Here is a 17,661-nt window from a genome sequence, read left to right as displayed (position 1 = left end):
TCCCCTGCATTGGCAGGCGGATTCTTAACCACTGCGGCACCAGGGAAGCCCTGGATTGTATTTTTTAAAGAACAACATTTAGCTTTATTAACTCACTCTGTGGTATCTTTTCCTTCTCTCTATCTCTCTCTCTCTCTCTCTCTCTCTCTCTCTCTCTCGGTATCTTTTTCTATTTCACTTATTTCTGCTTTGATTTTTTTTTTCTTTCCTTCCTTCTACCTTCTTTGGCTTTATTCTGTTGTTCATTTCCTAATTTCTTGGGATGAACATTTAGTTCATTAATTTTCAGCCTCTACTTATTTCTTCAATAAGCATGTAAGGCTATAAATTTTCCTTGAAGAAACCTTTTCACTGTATACCTCAAGATTTGAAGTATAGTGTTTTCATTATCATTTGTTCAGTGTTCTTTAAGTTTTAATTCAGTTTATTCTTTGACACATGAGTTACTTATATGTATTTTTTTAACTTCCAAATCTATGGCATTTTAAAATTTATCTTTTTGTTGCTAGCATCTAACTTAATTGCATTGTTTTCAGAGAACATGTTCTGTATAATAATGTTATCTATAATAATGTTCTCTATAATAATATTCTTTGATATTTGTTTAGGTTTGCTTTATGCCTTATATGATCATGTATGCTTAAGAAGGAAATGCATCCTTTGAGTGTTGGTTACAGAATCTGGAAGCATTAGACACCCCCAACATCTCAAAACTATCTTTTTCTGGTCTCCATAGCATTACCTTCCTAACATTTCTGCTGCCTCTCAGACCATTCCTTTTCTACTTCTTACATTGGCTTCTCTTCCTCTATTTTACCCTCAAATTCTCTAATCCTTAGTTCCATGTCTCATTGTTTCTATCTTCCTGCTTTTCACTCTCCTCTCTAGATGATCCAGTTCACACTGTGGCTTCAATTTCCATCTATGTTATCACGGTTTACAAAGTAGCCTAATCTAGATCTCTCTCCTAAGTTCTAGGAGCATATTTGCAACTGCCTTCTGGACAGCTCCAACTTGCTGTTTTGCGTCCCACACTGAAAGATTTTCACTCCTGCCTGTATCCTTTTTTTTTTTTTTTTTTTTGGCGGTACGCGGGCCTCTCACTGCTGTGGCCTCTCCCGTTGCGGAGCACAGGCTCTGGACGCGCAGGCTCAGCGGCCATGGCTCACGGGCCCAGCCGCTCTGTGGTATGTGGGATCCTCCCAGACCGGGGCACGAACCCGTGTCCCCTGCATCGGCAGGCGGACTTTCAACCACTGCGCCACCAGGGAAGCCCCTGCCTGTATTCTTGATCTTGGCTGAGAAACCTTGCCTCCCCTCTTCGTGACTTCACCAAATCTCGTCCATTCTCCTCAGGCACCTCCCTTGTATCAGGCTCCTCCTCTGCGTCACCATTGCTGCGCTTTTCATCTCAGCCCTCGTTCTGTCTTGCCTGAGCACTGTTGCTAGGGAAACTTTTCTTTGAAAAGTGTTTTCTTGTTCTAAAATCTCTACTGACTCCCTATTTTCTGCCCACAGAATGAAATGTAAGCGGGCCTCAACTTGCTTTTCAGCTTTATCTCCAAACCACAAACCACCACTCACACTCTGAATCCCTCCTACAATACTGAGCTTATCGAAGATTCCAGAACTGCGGAGGGTGTTTATGTCTTTGAACCCTTGGAAGTGGTTCTACCTGGAAACTTCGAATGCTATTCTCTCCCTTCCTTCACTCACGCTCTCAGCTCAGTATACAGGAGAGCAAATGTGCATGGGTACACGTGCACACACACACGAACACACACATTTACCTGGAAAGATCTGCCTATGTGTAAGCAAGATTAGAATGGGGGGAAAGGTTTATATTCTGGGTTTTTTTTAAGTTTATTATTTTGCAGATGCTGCCAATGAGTGATGAATGTGATTTCGTTAGAGGGGAGTGGGTACAGGGAAAAGTCAGGAAATGGTTAATAAAATCTGTGTTTGCAGATAGTTCCCTTCTCTTTATCCTCTCTCTGCTGACTTAGGACATTTTCTTTAGATTCCACGAAATGATAACACGTCCATTTTCACTCCTTCTCAGACACCTAATTGCCCAGGTATTTAGATGACTCCATCTCCTAATCCACTTTCACGTTACTTTCCCTTGGGATTGGTTGCCTGGTAACTCTGATACCAAGCTTGCTTTCCTAGTAATTATGCTCTTCGTATTCTCCAATAATTATCTCCTGCTGAGTTTTCTTACAGTTTATTTCTAAATTTCATATATGTGGACCTAAGAAAATAATTTTATTTTCTTAGGGTCATGTATAAAGTGTATTTATAAAGAACATTTACCAAATGTTTATTGGTAGAAGGAAATTTTCTGGGTTCATGTTCCATTTCCTGCCAGATAAAGTGACCCTTTGCTTCACAGACTATCTGTCCTTGTGAGTATGGCTTTATGTGAACCTGACATATAATGTGAGCCAATTCTTTACCTTCCTGTGAGTGCTCAACTGTAACATTCAATGTCATTTCACAGAACTGGATTAAAACAAGATAAAAAATTCACTAACAGCCAAATAAAACTTAAAAACAGAAAAAATGTATGAGATGATAGACTTTGTAATTAGTGTCTTTTCTTGTGTCTCCAGTCCATGCCAAAAGTTATTCCCAAGTTATATGCAAGAAAAGTATCAATGCATATACTATTTGGATATGCCATATACCCATGTAAAATGTAAAACCAAATTATACATGTGCTAGCATTCAGGGCTTTGTTTTTTAACATGCTATATACAAACATGGAAATATCTGTCTGATTTGTGGACAAATCACTCAGAGAAACAATCTGTCTTCTCAGTGATCATTCATCTAATCATTTGTATTTATCTATTGAGCTGTCAGTGGTGGGTGAGTGCAAAATGGCCCCGTGACCCAATATTGTAATACAAATTGAAAAGTGATGTAATAGATGTTACTATTACAGGCTTACAGAAGACAAATCAACTGTAAATTTCATGGGGAGCTCATGGGGAGCTGTGGAATAATGGGGAAATCCTTTTATGCTTAAGACATTTAAGTCTGTATTTTTTAAAAATATTTATTTATTTATTTATTTGGCTGTGCCAGGTCTTAGTTGACACATGCAGGATCTTTTGTTGTGTCATGCGAGCTCTTAGTTGCGACATGTGGGATCCAGTTCCCTGACCAGGGATCTAACCTGGGGCCCCTGCATTGGGAGCGTGGTTTCTTAGCCGCTGGACCACGAGGGAAGTCCCCTAAGTTTGTATTTTTAGATGATAAGACATAGTTGTACACATGTATACACTCAAAGATGAGATAAGTAATTCATAATTAATTTGTGCTGCAAATTTTATTACCCTTCTTACCAGAAACTTATATTTACATAAAAGAGTTTGTCGGATCTCAAAAGCTAGATTAAAAATCACAATGTATCTGTGGCATTTTGATATAGAATGAAAATAAATTTAATTTTGATGCGTAGTTAACATTGAAATAAGTCAAATTTTAAATTAGAGTCAGTTCAAAGTGGTATTTAAAAATCACACTTGGGTGTATAAATTCGGTAAAAATATTTTTCTCCATTCAGACATAGCAAACATAGGTAGAAAGAGTTTTACAAAGGTAGAGTGTTGAAATTATTTGGTTATGTTAATGTTGTTTATTATGAATGCAAAGCATTAAAAATACCTGACTGGACTCTAAGAGTGCCCAAAATAGAAAAGTTTGATCCTGGCTTAAAAGTTCTTGGTGGAATCACACTTAAAAGTATCACTGTTACATGGCAGTTCAATATCACTTGTTCAACCATATTCCATGAGATACAGCTGTGATAAATGCTAAGGAATAAAGGAACTAGAGTTGGTAATGACTATTACCTTTCTCATTCAATTCACCCAAATTAATATTATTCTAGGCATAAAAGGCTGGTTAAGCTGAAACATAACAAAGTTAAAATACAATCAAGTTGGAGAAAATGTCAGCAAAAATAGGAATAATAGTTAATATTTACATATTAAGTACTTACAATATGGCGGGTACAGTGCTAAGCACTTTTAAAAGATTGCTGCACTTAATCATCCCAACAACCTCATGTATTACTTACTATTAAATCTACAACTCATAGAACCAGACAGTAGAATCGTGGTTGCCAGGAGCTGAGGAAAACTGGGGAGATGTTGGTCAAAGGGTATAAACTTTCAGTTAAAAATGAATAACTTCTGGGACTCTCATGGTGATTATAGTTACTGATACTGTACTGTATACTTGAAATTTGGTAATAGAGTAGATCTCGTGTTCTCACCATACACCCCCCCCCCCAAAATGGTAACTATGTGAGGTGATGGATGTGTTACTTAACTTGACTGTGGTATTCATTTCACAGTGTATATGTATCACCACATTGTACAACCTAAATATATACAATTTTTATTTGTCAATCATACCTCAGTAAAGGTGGAAGGAAAAAGTTGCTACCTTACATATGAGGAAACAGAAGCTGAGGGAAGTTAAACAAGTCACTTGAGGTTACAGTGATCAGTGGTGGAGCCCAAGTCTCCAGTCCCCTTAGTCTTTCCCATTTTTCTGTTCTGCTTTTTACATATTGAACACAAAAACCAAAATTTGAACTTGTACGAAAAGATGAGTATGATTTTTTTTCCCTAGAAGACAAAAGGCAATGGGCACTTTGGCTGGGGGAATAGCTAATGCAAATTCAGATGTGGAAGGGATTTTGTTCAAAAGAGAGCAGGTATATTGTGCATTGAGCAAACAATGTGATGATGCTGGAAGATGATGTTGAAAGATAAGACCCTTGTGCCCCATTTGTTTCAGATCTTATTTGCTTAAGAGTTTTGACTTGATCCTAAAGGCATCGGCTAGTCAATGGAGATTGTTATTTGATCATGGAAACTCAGATGTCAGTGTGGAGGCTGAATTCGATGATTACTAAGGAATAGCTCCTAACAACCCAGACAAGAACTGATGATGGACCAATCTAAGGCAGGAACTCCCAAAGTAGTGGAGATATAGACCTTGGAGAGGTAAAAGAAATTTGCTCTCCTCCTCCCAGATGCAAGCACTTCAATCAGCTGTTGAGTATGCGTAAAAATGGGAATGGTCAGCAAAAAAGTGCAGTCCTGAGTTTTTCCACACATCAATAATATTTCCTGATGTGGGTTCTTCTTTACCAGTCCAGATGGGGAATTATCACTTGCAGACTTCAGAGGAAAAGGTAATTATAAAATTCATTAGGCTTCCTGAATGAAGAAGTATAATTAAACCACCATGGGCAAAGAGCCTCGTCTGTATAATTTAAAGCTATGCAGCGGGTCATTGTTTATGTCTCCAATCTCATCTACATGTAGCTAATTCATAATCATGCTCCATCTGGCCAAAATTAGTTACATTATTCTGTAGGCCAAGCGAGAATATTTGTTTTTTTTAAAGAGGTTTCAGTATCCTATCCAGTGTAGTCTCACGTGCATCTGAATTATCCATTCTCCTTTTCTCGAAATATTTGAATCTTGCTAGAGTGAAAAGTAAAAATAGAATATATGGAATGTATAAGAAAAAACTCTTGTTTCAAGAGCCCAGCACCCTTAACAGAATGGGGTTAGGATAGGATATTCTTATACCTATTTAAAGGACAGAGAAACCAGGCAGGTCTGTGCCAAGCTGCCAGATGTTGAGGTGTTCAATTAGGATAACAAGCCAAAATGAAAGCAACAATCAAACCTCTTTATTCATTTACTGCCACAGTGCAAGCAAGAGGCAGAAGCGAAAGGCATTGGCTCCCTAGTGTTGCATTTTCCTCCATGGAATGGCCCCAGGCAAGGATCAATGGAAGCACAGATGGGAGATATCATCTCCCTGGCAAGGAGCCCTGAACAAAAAGCTCCTGCTCTTTTACAGACCTGTGTGTCTACAGGAAGGAAGAGGGGAAAGGGCTAGGTGTGAAAAGTACTGAGTCAAAGTGAGAAAAACGGCCTCATCACCTCCCTGATAATGAGGTCCTGGTGGAAGGGCTTGGAAAATGTCTCAGCCAAAGCCCCGGGTAAAGAGACTTCCAAATGGAGGTGCCCGGGCTGGAAATGAAGATATGCACATGAGCATGGCTTGCCCAAGAAGGCCTGAGTCACTGACTGCAACTCCCTCCAGAAAACTACAATGCACAAGTACAATGTGGGGAGGGCAGCTTCCCCCATGAGGCCTGCCAGGCAATTACCAAAGTCCTGTAATTCCCTGTGGTCAAACCTGACCACACAGAGGATTTTGTCCTGGAGCCACACTACTCAATGTGAATCCAGATCTGATAATAAGTTGAAATGGGTTCACGTGTCCAGCATATGCCAATCTGCTAAAAGCCATAAACTGTGAATAGAGAGAATAAAGGAAAATTTTTGGTCTAATGTTATGCAACTGCTAAGGGTAGTTGGGTAGGCAAAGGAGAAACTGGGATTTTCCCTCTTGCTTCCCAACTTTGCTGATTTCTCAGCAATCTGTACATTGGAGTTTGAGAAGAGAAGGGAAGAGAGAAGGAGTGGTGCTCTGAAAATACTTGACCTTCTCAGGCCAGTGAACACTCACTGTGTCAGCCTTCACCATTTGGGAAGTAGACATCAGCGCATGCTGTGTAATTTCAGAGCAGTGGCAGGAATCTCCTCATCTGACCTGGAGGCAACTCATTTCTCCGACGGCTCTTAAATTTTTCCCCTAATTTCCATTCTCACTGCCTCTCACTTAGGTTATTATAACAGACTTTGGATTACTGTCTCTGCCTCTGGTTTATTTTTCCCACTGGACTATCTGATAAGCCTTAAAAGACATAGAACCAGAGCTTCTTCGGAAGTCAGTTATGTAGAGTTGGTAACTGAAGCCCACGGGAATGAATAAGCTCTCCTAGACAGTGATGTAATATTAAAAACAAATAACCAAACTCTTCTACTAACGAACTAGGGAAAGAGCACACACCCATCTTTCACTTATTCAATATATAATTATTATGAATATTTATTATTATACCATTACTACATTCTAAGGATTAAGAAATTCTACCCAGGAAATAAGGGGAGCAATGGGGTGGAGTTTTCAGCAAAGGTTTTATATGACATTTGAGCTGACATGAAAGATGAAGGGTTTTTTCCAGATGAGGTAGGGAGGGGAGGAAAGAGAGGAGTACGGAGGAAAAAGGAAGTGAAACAGAAATATTTAGAAATGAAGCATCCTGGAATATTCAAAGTATTGCAAACATTTCCCTATGTCTGGATAAGGTGGATAATGAGTGAGATGAGTGAGTATAAGAAACAGGAAGAGGCAAAGTGAAGCCCAGTAATTGGAGGGCTCGTAGTCCATGATAAGTAATTCGGGCTTTATTCTGTAGGCAATTCGGGCACCATTGGAGAATTTTTTTACTTAGAGTAATAATAAGGTAAGATTTTCATTTTAGAAACCGCAATCTGGCAATTGTATGAGACAGTTTGAAGGGTATAAGTGACTGGAGAGACTATAGCCTATGGTGTAAGTGAAAAAGAATATGGGCGTGAGTAGGGAAAATGGCAATGGAATGAAGAGGAAGGAATGGATGCGATGGGCATCAAGAAAGTAGAATTTAAAGAACTTAGTAACTGAATAGATGTGGGAGTGAGAAAAGTCCAGGGTGATTCCTAGTTATTTGGCTTGGGTGAATGGTTTGATATCATTCACTGAGACAGGGAATAAAAGAGGAGAAGGGGAGTTTTGAACATATTAAGCTTGAGATGACTATAGAACATATAAAACTGTGCGATCCAGAAGGCAATTGGAATAAGAGCTAGAGGTCAAGGGAAAGCTGTGGACTAGAGTCTTATGTGCCTGGGCAATGTCTGAAGCAAAGAGAATTCGTCTTTCCTCTGTAGCCCTGCCAATGACTTTGTTCATGACCTCATCCTCTCTCTTTTGGACCACTAAAATATTCCTATCGATCTTCAGTCCCTACCCTTGGCAGTTCATTCTTCGTATTCCCATCAGAGTGATATTTCTAAAATACAATTGTATATATTCCACCATTTAAAACTTCTCATGGCTCCCTACAAGTCTGCAAACGAAAAATCTATACCTCTTACTTTGGCTTTCTTGGCAGTGAGAGAATAGAGCAGCCTTACTAAAGACACTTATTTTTACATCATACGTTGTAAGGCTCTAACACTTTACAGTTATCCCCCAGGATATCTCGCAGAAGTGGTGCCCAAACATATGTATATTGATTACCCTCCGAAAAGACAAGGTCAGATGGCCAAGATCCTGATCCCCCATATTCTTCACAAGTTGTCTTCAACTTTAACCGTAAGATCTCACACATACCACGAAAATAATTGCTTTTCATTACCAACCTATGACTTTGGCTCCAAACCCCAATGCATTATCCTGGAGAACTTGAATGGACAACATAAGAGCCACCTAGACAGGCAATTCTCAAAACTCCAGGTGAAACACAGGTGGAGGGCATTCCTTGGCCCCTTGCCCCTAGACCTATTCCCTGATCATTACCCTCAACTATTTGTCATCCTAGTGACAATAAAAAGCGACTAAATAAATGACCCAAGGGAACAGAAGGTTCTCCCTGCTCTCTAAATCACTAAAATGTGGGCCAGAGATTTTACACTGGCAGCTGCTACAGCACACGCCACTTACAAGCATCTTTTGTTAGCCAACACAGTGAGGCCCCACACAATATTTTTTAAAAAATCTTCATCCTTTCCTTGCCATCCAAACATGAAAAATGAACTTGCAGAAGGGGTGGCGGTGCTCTTTGCATTTTGACATTCGACAATCAACTGGAACTAAAACAGTATTCCTCCTTCGATGGGATATTTATCTTCCAGTTCATCACCTCTGACCCAGTTCTCTCATGGGCGTTAGGCCAGTGCTTTTCAATCATTAATGCGCCTGCGAATCACCTGGGGAAACTTGTTAAAATTCAGTCTCTGACTTGGTAGGTCTGGGGTGAGGTCTGAGATTTGCTTCCAGATAATGCTTCTGCTGCAGGCCCAGGAACCACACTTCGGGTGACAAGGAATTACATAGGTAGCACAGTAGTTAAGTGCTTCTCTGTGGAGCCAACAGTCTGGTTTGGGATTCTAGTTCAGCCACTTACTAGTTGAACCACCCTGGGAAAAGTTCCTACATTAACTGTGCCTCAGCTTCCTCGTTTACAAAATGGTGCTAATAACAGTTCTTAATTCAAAGGATTCTAGAAAAGAGAGTGAGTCCTACGTGACAATCCTCAAAAGAGCGCCTGGCACACTGTAAGAAACCAATGAGTGCTAACTATTATTATTCATTATTGAAGTTATAGTAGGTCCCTCCCCTGCTTAAAATTATGAACTGGTTTTCCATTGTCCTCAGGATGAAGTCCAAACTCCTTGACATGGATTACAATGCCCTTTGTGACCTGACCTCTGTTCTCCTCTCCAACCTCATCTCTCTCCTTTTGCCCCTAGCCATGCACTCTAATCTCTCTCATCTTGATCCTTCTACTCATGGAGTTCTCTCTACCTAGAATAACCTTCCCTTTCTTTACCCAGCCAACTCCTAGAAGTCCTTCAAAACTTAGTTGAGGCAACTCGAGTTAGTTGTGTTGGAATTCTTCCCAGACCCTCCCCATCACCACTGTGAGTTAGGTAGCTCTCTTAAATGTTCCCATAGCTTCCACAGCACTTCTCTGTCACAATACTTATCACATTTATATTGTAATAGTCAAATTGTCTCTGTCTTCTTTGGGGCAACTCCTGTGGTCATAAGCTTTCAGTGTGTCCAGCGTGGCATTAGTAAATGAATAAATGACCAAATATGTTTCTTGGTGCTGCTGTAGATCTCTATTGGCCCAAATCCTTTGATTAGACCTCTTCTTTTATGGATTGTGGATCACTGACCTTTAAGGATCCAGACAAGCTATAGCCCCATCTCCCCATCCCAGGGATGCACACATATTCACCACTGCCATGACCCCACCAAGTAACTGGTATCATAGCAGCCCTGTGGGTAAACAATACACATACACTGCTGAAGTTCTTGCATTTCCAGATTTAAGAATATGGCTCATTGCAGTATGGATGTGGGGCTCAATTATTAGCTAAATTACTACACAGCAAAGTAATTTTAAACCTAGAGTTGGTGGCTTCAGTTCCAATTCATGCTAGGTTCTTTCTGTAAGCCATATTCATTAACCTTTTTATCTCATTTTCATGGCCTGTGAAACTGCTTATGATCTAGCTCCAGTTCACCTCTCCAACCAAGTTTCACTACACTTGCTATGCTCCCGCCACATTGGCCTGATTTTGGTTCCTGGAATACCCAGCTGACCTCTGCAGGATCTTCCCACCAGCTAGTTCCTTGGCCTGAGATGTAACTCCATCCCACCCACCACTCCCACACACTCACAGACTGTAGACCACCTCTGCCCCCTTTTCACTTCCAGAATGCAAGCTCCTTGAGGCCAGGACTTTGGGTTTTTTCCACTGCTCTATTTCTAACACCAAGAGTAGTGCCTGGCCCACAGGAAGAGCTCAATAGTTATTTGTTGAGTGTTGAGTGAATTAAAACTTCCTATCAGGTCTCTGCTTGACTGTATCCTCCATGCTTGCCCCATGTAAGGGCAGCCTCCCTCTCCCTTTAATTCATATGAGCTCTCACTGGGTTTGTCTGTTTTATTTTATGGCATCTATCACTGCTTGTAAATATTTTCATTTGTTTGTTCACTCCCCTCCCCCCACCCCGTGTTCTCTCCAACAGATTCTAAATTCCAGGAGGGAAGAAATGATATTAGTTTTGTTCAATGTCCAGCACCTAGTAATTAGTTGATAAATATTTTTTTTCTTGAATTGTTCAGTGAAAATTAACTGGCCAAAGGAGAATAATGGCACTATTATTCCATTTTATTTATCTGATATAAAAAATCCTACAAAAGTTTCAAGGGCTATTTGTAGCTTTAAAACAGAAGCAATTAGTATTAACCATAGAATGTTGGAATGAGAAAAAGTCTTAGATGTCATGAGGCCCATTTTCCTCACTTTGCAAATAAGTAAGTTAGGGCACAGGAAGGAGAAGTGACTTGCACAACTAGTTAGTAGCAGGATTGGAAGTACAACCCAGGGTTTCTAATGCATGGTTCATCCACCAATGAGTAAAAAAATATATGAAGTACCTACCCTGTTGAGTAATTTTGACTTATATGCTCACCCTAGTGACATCTCCAGGTATCCATTCAAAGGCAGATGCAGGTAAAAGATGGAGTACAGATTGCTACTTCTAAGGATCAGGTTCTTCCATTTATAAAGGCATATTTGGGTTGAGTCAGAAAAAGTGTACCCACTCCTATTTAAGCTCATGAAGAGTTCACTTGTAGCCAAGTTCTGAAGGTGGTGGTAGTAATTAAAACCAACTACACAAAGACCTCATTTTGATAATCATGTATTATCAACAAATGACTCACAGTTTTGATATCTGCAACTGGTTAGGAAAATTCTGTGTAGAAACTAAGTGTCGCATAGGGTCATGCGTTCTCAATGGGGCAATGAAAACTGGTTCTTGGGGGTGTGTAAAAAAATTTCACTCTCTTTATATATAAAGCACAGATATATATGCAGTACATAAATAAATGTATAGTGTATCTGTCCTATGACCACATATTATATAATTCCTTTCATAGGAAATGTTCAGAAAGGCAGATCTATGGAAATAGAAAGTGGATTAGTGATTGTCTGGGGCTGGGGGGAATGAAGGTAGGGGCCTGGGGTGATAATTAATGGGTACAGGGTTTATTTGGGGGTTGATTAAAATGTTCTTAAATTATTGTGGTGATGACTGTAGAGCTCTGTGAATATACTAAAAGTCATTGATTTGTACACTTTAAATTGTGAATTTTATGGTATGTGAACTTATCTCAATAAAACTGTTTTTAAAAAAAACACCTTCCCTCCTTAAAAAGTCATGGGGAAGGATGGCAATTAGAGGAAAGCCTCTAAAAAGGCTCCTTAAGGGCTCAATAATGAAAAAAAAAAATTGAGAAACGCTGCCTTGGACCAACAAAATGAATTTCATTTTAAATCTCTGTATTCCCAGTTCAAACATCCGTGATGACAGTTCATCCTCACTTAGCCTGAACAGTTCCTGGGTTAATCCTACCCAAGCCAGGCAATGTCTTCTGGGTCTCATCTCTACCAATAGGTAGAGTCTGGAATTAGGTTTGCTGCCCAGAACCTGGTCTCTGAGAGCAGTGGGGCTGAGAAAAGCGTTTGGGGGAGGCACACCTTATAGGGATCAGAAACCATCCCCTAAAAACTAGGTTGCTTGAGACGGCCAGAGGGTCCTTGAGCACTTAACTGTCTAACTCAGTGTCACAGAGTAAGCTCTCAGGGAGACAGACTCTGAGGTGTTTAGCAAGCATGGCTTGGGAATCAACTTCCGTGGAAAAGAGGGGAGGGAAACAGGAGTCTGCCGAGGGAAAGGTTGAGCTCTGATGCAAGCCTGACAATGGGTTTAGTCAGCCTCAAGAGAAGCTCTAGCACTGGGATAGCACTTCAGAGTTGTCCCAACAGCTGAGCATAAGCTCTTCACTCCTGAAGGGGTGTCTGGGTGGTGCATCATAGCATTCATCCCACTCAGCATTTCACAAGGACCTGACTTGGTGTATTAAAGAGCACAAACAGAAGCCCTTTGAGACTTCTTGGTTGCTGTAACTAAAGTTGACTGCAGAAAGTGACCTCCCAGATGAATTCATCCTTTCAGTGACAGAACCATAGGGGATGAATCTGTAGAGTGTTGTAATGAATATGTAACTAACAATAGCTAATATCACAAATGTATATGGATATTACGACAAAATAGATGAAACAGCCATTATCACAGAAGCCATGTCCATCAACATAAGAATATTTAGTAAATGTTGCCAATAATGTACATTTTAATACCATGCATCTGTGTGTTGTGTTATCTGGCATGCAATGTATCAGGTATGATATGCTATTTCTTTAAGACATATTGCCACATGATAACATAAAAAACTGTACAAATATGTTCAGTTTTTTCATATATATTTAAGAATGCTGCAGCAACATGGATGGACTTGGAGGGCATTATGCTAAGTGAAGTAAGCCAGACAGAGAAAGATAAATACTGTATGACATCACTTACATGTGGAATCCAAAAAATACAATCAACCAGTGAATCTAACAAAAAAGTAGCAGACTCACAGATATAGAGAACAAACTAGTGGTTACCAGTGGGGAGAGGGAAGGGGGAAGGGGCAATATAAGGGTAGGAGAGTAAGAGGTACAAATTATTAGGTTTAAAATAAGATATAAGGATATATTGTACAACATGGGGAATATAGCCAATATTTTATAATAACTATAAATGGAGTATAACCTTTAAAAATTGTGAATCATTATATCATATACCTGTAACATATAATATTGTACAGCAACTATACTTCAGTTAAAAAAAAAAAAGAATGGGGACTTCCATGGTGGCACAGTGGTTAAGAATCTGCCTGCCAATGCAGGGGACACAGGTTCATGCCCTGGTCCAGGAAGATCCCACATGCCACGGAGCAACTAAGCCCATGCACCACAACTACTAAGCCTGCGCTCTAGAGCCGACAAGCCACAACTACTGAGCCCACGTGCTGCAACTGCTGAAGCCCATGTGCCTAGATCCCGTGCTCTGCAACAAGAGAAGCCACCACAATGAGAAGCTGGTGCACCGCAGCAAAGAGTAGCCCCCGCTCGCCACAACTGGAGAAAGCCTGCATGCAGCAACGAAGACCCAACACAGCAAAAAAAAAATTTATACACACACACACACACACACACACACACACACACACACACACAAGTCTAACAAAGTCTTTCTCACAGATGTTACATTATGATTAGTAATGAGGGGTTTAGCAGGTTTGGTTTGTCAGAGGATTAAGTAAACCACAAGAATGAAAGCTTCTTAAAGGATTTTTGTCTGATGTTTAGAATAGGATCCAGCACATAGTAGATGCTCAATGAATATTTGTTGGTTGTTCAATGCAAACATAGTGTGTCATATGTCATTTCTAAATATTTCAATAAGAAGCCAATGAGTTTATAGGTTCTTGAATCTGTAAGGGATGGAAACTTTTGACATCTCAAGCTATTACCATAGTCAGCATTTCAGCAGTCCTGCATCAAGCAATTGGCTCACTCTTTCTTTCTACAGGCTACCTGCACTGGACTGAGCATGTGATGGGTGGCAAGTCCCAGTGATGGACTTGTAGGAGATGCGGATCAAGAGAGAACTTCAGGATCTTTCAATTTCTGATTACATGTTGATATCTCTAAGTATGGCTGATTTTACCTTAAGAGAGCTGCAATAATAAAAAAAAGAATATTTTTGTGTTATTATTCAAAAGTCATTCAAAAAACAGTTAGAATGTAAACTCCTGTGCCAGCCACTGTGCTAGATGACAGAGAAATAACAGTGAATAAGATAGACATGGTCTCAATATTTCAGTCTAGTGAGAGATATGGACAAAAAAAAATCTGAGAATTAAACTACATTATAATTGGAGCTATGATGGAGGAAGCAGAGCAATCCGAGAGCATAAAAAGAGAATACAAAACACAGGAGGGGGCTTCCTTGGTGGCACAGTGGTTGAGAGTCCGTCTGCCTAATGCAGGGGACACGGGTTCATGCCCCGGTCCGGGAAGATCCCACATGCCGTGGAGCGGCTGGGCCCGTGAGCCATGGCCGCTGAGCCTGCGCGTCCGGAGCCTGTGCTCCGCAACGGGAGAGGCCACAACAGTGAGAGGCCCGCGTACCGCAAAAAAAAAAAAAAAAAAAAAACCAAAAAAAAAAAACCACAGGAGGGAGATAGGGAAGACTTCCTGGAAGAAAGCATGTCTAAGCAGACACATGAAAGAAGAATAGGAGTTTACCAACTGAACAGGAGAGGTAAGAAAATGCAAGGCAGGGAATTCCCTGGCAGTCCAGTGGTTAGGACTCTGCGCTTTCACTGCCGAGGGCCTGGGGATCAATCCCTGGTCAGGGAACTAAGATCCCACAAGCCACGCAGTGCGGCCAGAAAAAGAAAGAAAGAAAAATTACAAGGCAGAAGGAAGAGCATGAAGCAAAGCCAAGAGGCAAGAGAGAACAAGAAAGTGAATGTTCAGAATGACTGGAGCATAGAATATATGAAGATTGGGGGAGACAAACCTAGAGCAGAACTCAGGGGCAAGATCATTGTAAAGTACATCGAGGAATTGAGAGCAGTAGGATACTAAAGAAAGGTTCTAAGGAACCGAGTGACAAGGTCAGACTTGAACTTAGAAATTTGTTACTATAATCTAAGCCTGAAAAGAAGATGACCTCCACTAAAGAAGTAACAGTAAGAAATGAACTAAAATGATAGATGTTTAAGAGGTGGAATTGATAGGAATTGATGAAGAGCCCAGGGTGAGGCAAGGCAAAATTCAAGATAGCTAGCTTGGCAGTTGGGTGAATGATTTACTGAAATAGGAGAAGAGGGAAAGCAGTTTGGAGAAAGGAGTAGAATAGGTGGGTTTTGTTTTCGTTGTATTTCACGTGCCACTGAATTATCCAAGTGACTATGTCTACTGGGCAGATAAAACCAAGTAAAATCCATAAATCCCATATGTAAACGTAGGAGCTCTGGCAGCCGTTGAGTATACAGTGGAATGCTGGGGCTGTGTCAAAAATATTAAAGGAAACAGGTATGATGGATACTTTTATTGTCCCATCATGAGCATGAGTTGATTTAATATTCTATTCTGCCTTCCTGCCCTTACTTGTTGAATAAAGACCTCTCAAAACCTTGTGTTTGGGACTTCCCTGGTGATCCAGTGGTTAAGACTCTGTGTTTCCACTGCAGGGGGCGCAGGTTTGATCCCTGGTCAGGGAACTAAGATCCAGCATGAAAAACAAAAAACAAAAAACCCCTGGTATTTGTTAAGAAGCAGATCCTATCTGTTAAACTATTCTAGATCATTTTCATTCCAGGCAGTTACCTGGGCTACATTTGAGACAGGTGACTCAAAGAGGGTGGTAATGAAGTCACATGGTTTTCTAGAAACAACACAAACAACAATTGATTTTCTAAGTGTTTGGAACAGGGTAATGCCTAAACACCCTTTATAGCTGCCAGTCTCATAACTCCCTCTTCTAATCCAAATTCATCATTGCAAAAACTTAGGTGTTCTCCTAGGGAAGAGCCCAGCCTAAACTAGAATGATGATATCCCTTGCCTGAATGTAAGTTAGGTTGGCCTCTATTGTTTAAAAAACATATTAGACCTTTGAATTCAAACTTTAGTGAGCTTGTTTCAACTCCAAACTCCTCTACATCCCCCCATTTTTAGAAAGCACTGAGATGGTTTTCTAGTTTGGCACCAAACTTCTCTATATTTCAGTTCATATCTCAGTTGCTCAGATATTGAGCTAATTACAGACAACGTTTTTTTTTTCATGTAAACCCCACAATGACCATAGAGAGAATACTGGGATTTAGAGAGGTTTCCCAAGGTCATGGAGCCCACATTCTTTAGCTATACTGGCTCCCATTTTCTATCTATTATCTCAGTCTTGATGGTGACAATAACTACCACAAAAATAACTAACATGTATCAAGCATTTATTATGCCCTAGAAACTCAATGAAACACTTGACAGGAATTTTGGCATTTAATCCTCTCAGCAGTTTTATGAAGTACTATTGTCTCCAATCTTAAGATGGGGACTCTGAAGCCTAGAGAAGTTGTCACTTGCTGAATGCACCCAAGTGATCAACGACAAAGCCAGGATTTGAACACAAAAGCTGGCTTCAGAGTCCTCACTGTAATCACTACAGTTCGGTCAGGGTAGCCTCTGAGGTCCCTCTCCCACTACCTAACCCCCGCTGCCACCTATTCAATGATTCAGTGATTTGTTCCTGTACCATGGAGCCTTATCACATTAGATTTCACATAAGTTACATCATTAAAATTATGGGTTTTGAATGGTTGTGTTGAGTTTATCTTGTTTAACAAGTTTTTGCCTAGCTTAAACACTATAAGTAGCTAAGGAAGAAGAAGCAGGTAGAGCCTGTCACAGGTTGGCCCAAGACCAAGCTGAGGCCAAGGGGTTTAATTTTCAGTCCTGAAGGTACAGGGAAAGGGCTGATTCTTGGCTTCCCACTCCACAGCTTGGGAGAGCCGAGTGCCTCCCCAGACAGCAGAAGTCACCTTTGCCAGCAGGAGTCTCTGCTTCACAAAGCAAATATTCTACTTGGCTCTTCTTTTGGCTCCAGAAACACAAGGCTGGCAGGACTACCTTCTCAGGGCTCAGGAGGAACTCCAGAGCCCAGATAAAACAACACTTCATCTTTCTCTGGCTTTTTCTTTTAACTGAAAGAGGATTGGTACAATAGGCAGCTATACTTTTATAAGACTTTTTTCAAAAAAATCCTGAGCATTGTGCTACCCAAAGTCTTCAAGCTAATGTGCAAGACTTGGAAATGAACCCTTGGCTGGCTATTCTGAACTTGCTCCCTAGCCGTCCGATAGTCCTCAACTCATATCATGATAGCCCTCATAATACCTTTGTACTGCTCTTCCATCCCCACATTCGGGTCTATCCATTCTGATTCTTAATTCTTCACTAGACCTCGCCTCTTC

The sequence above is a fragment of the Leucopleurus acutus genome (genome assembly GCF_964270905.1).
Source record: "Leucopleurus acutus genome assembly, chromosome: 1".
Lineage (NCBI taxonomy): Eukaryota > Metazoa > Chordata > Mammalia > Artiodactyla > Delphinidae > Leucopleurus > Leucopleurus acutus.
Note: the sequence above shows the minus strand (reverse complement) of the source record.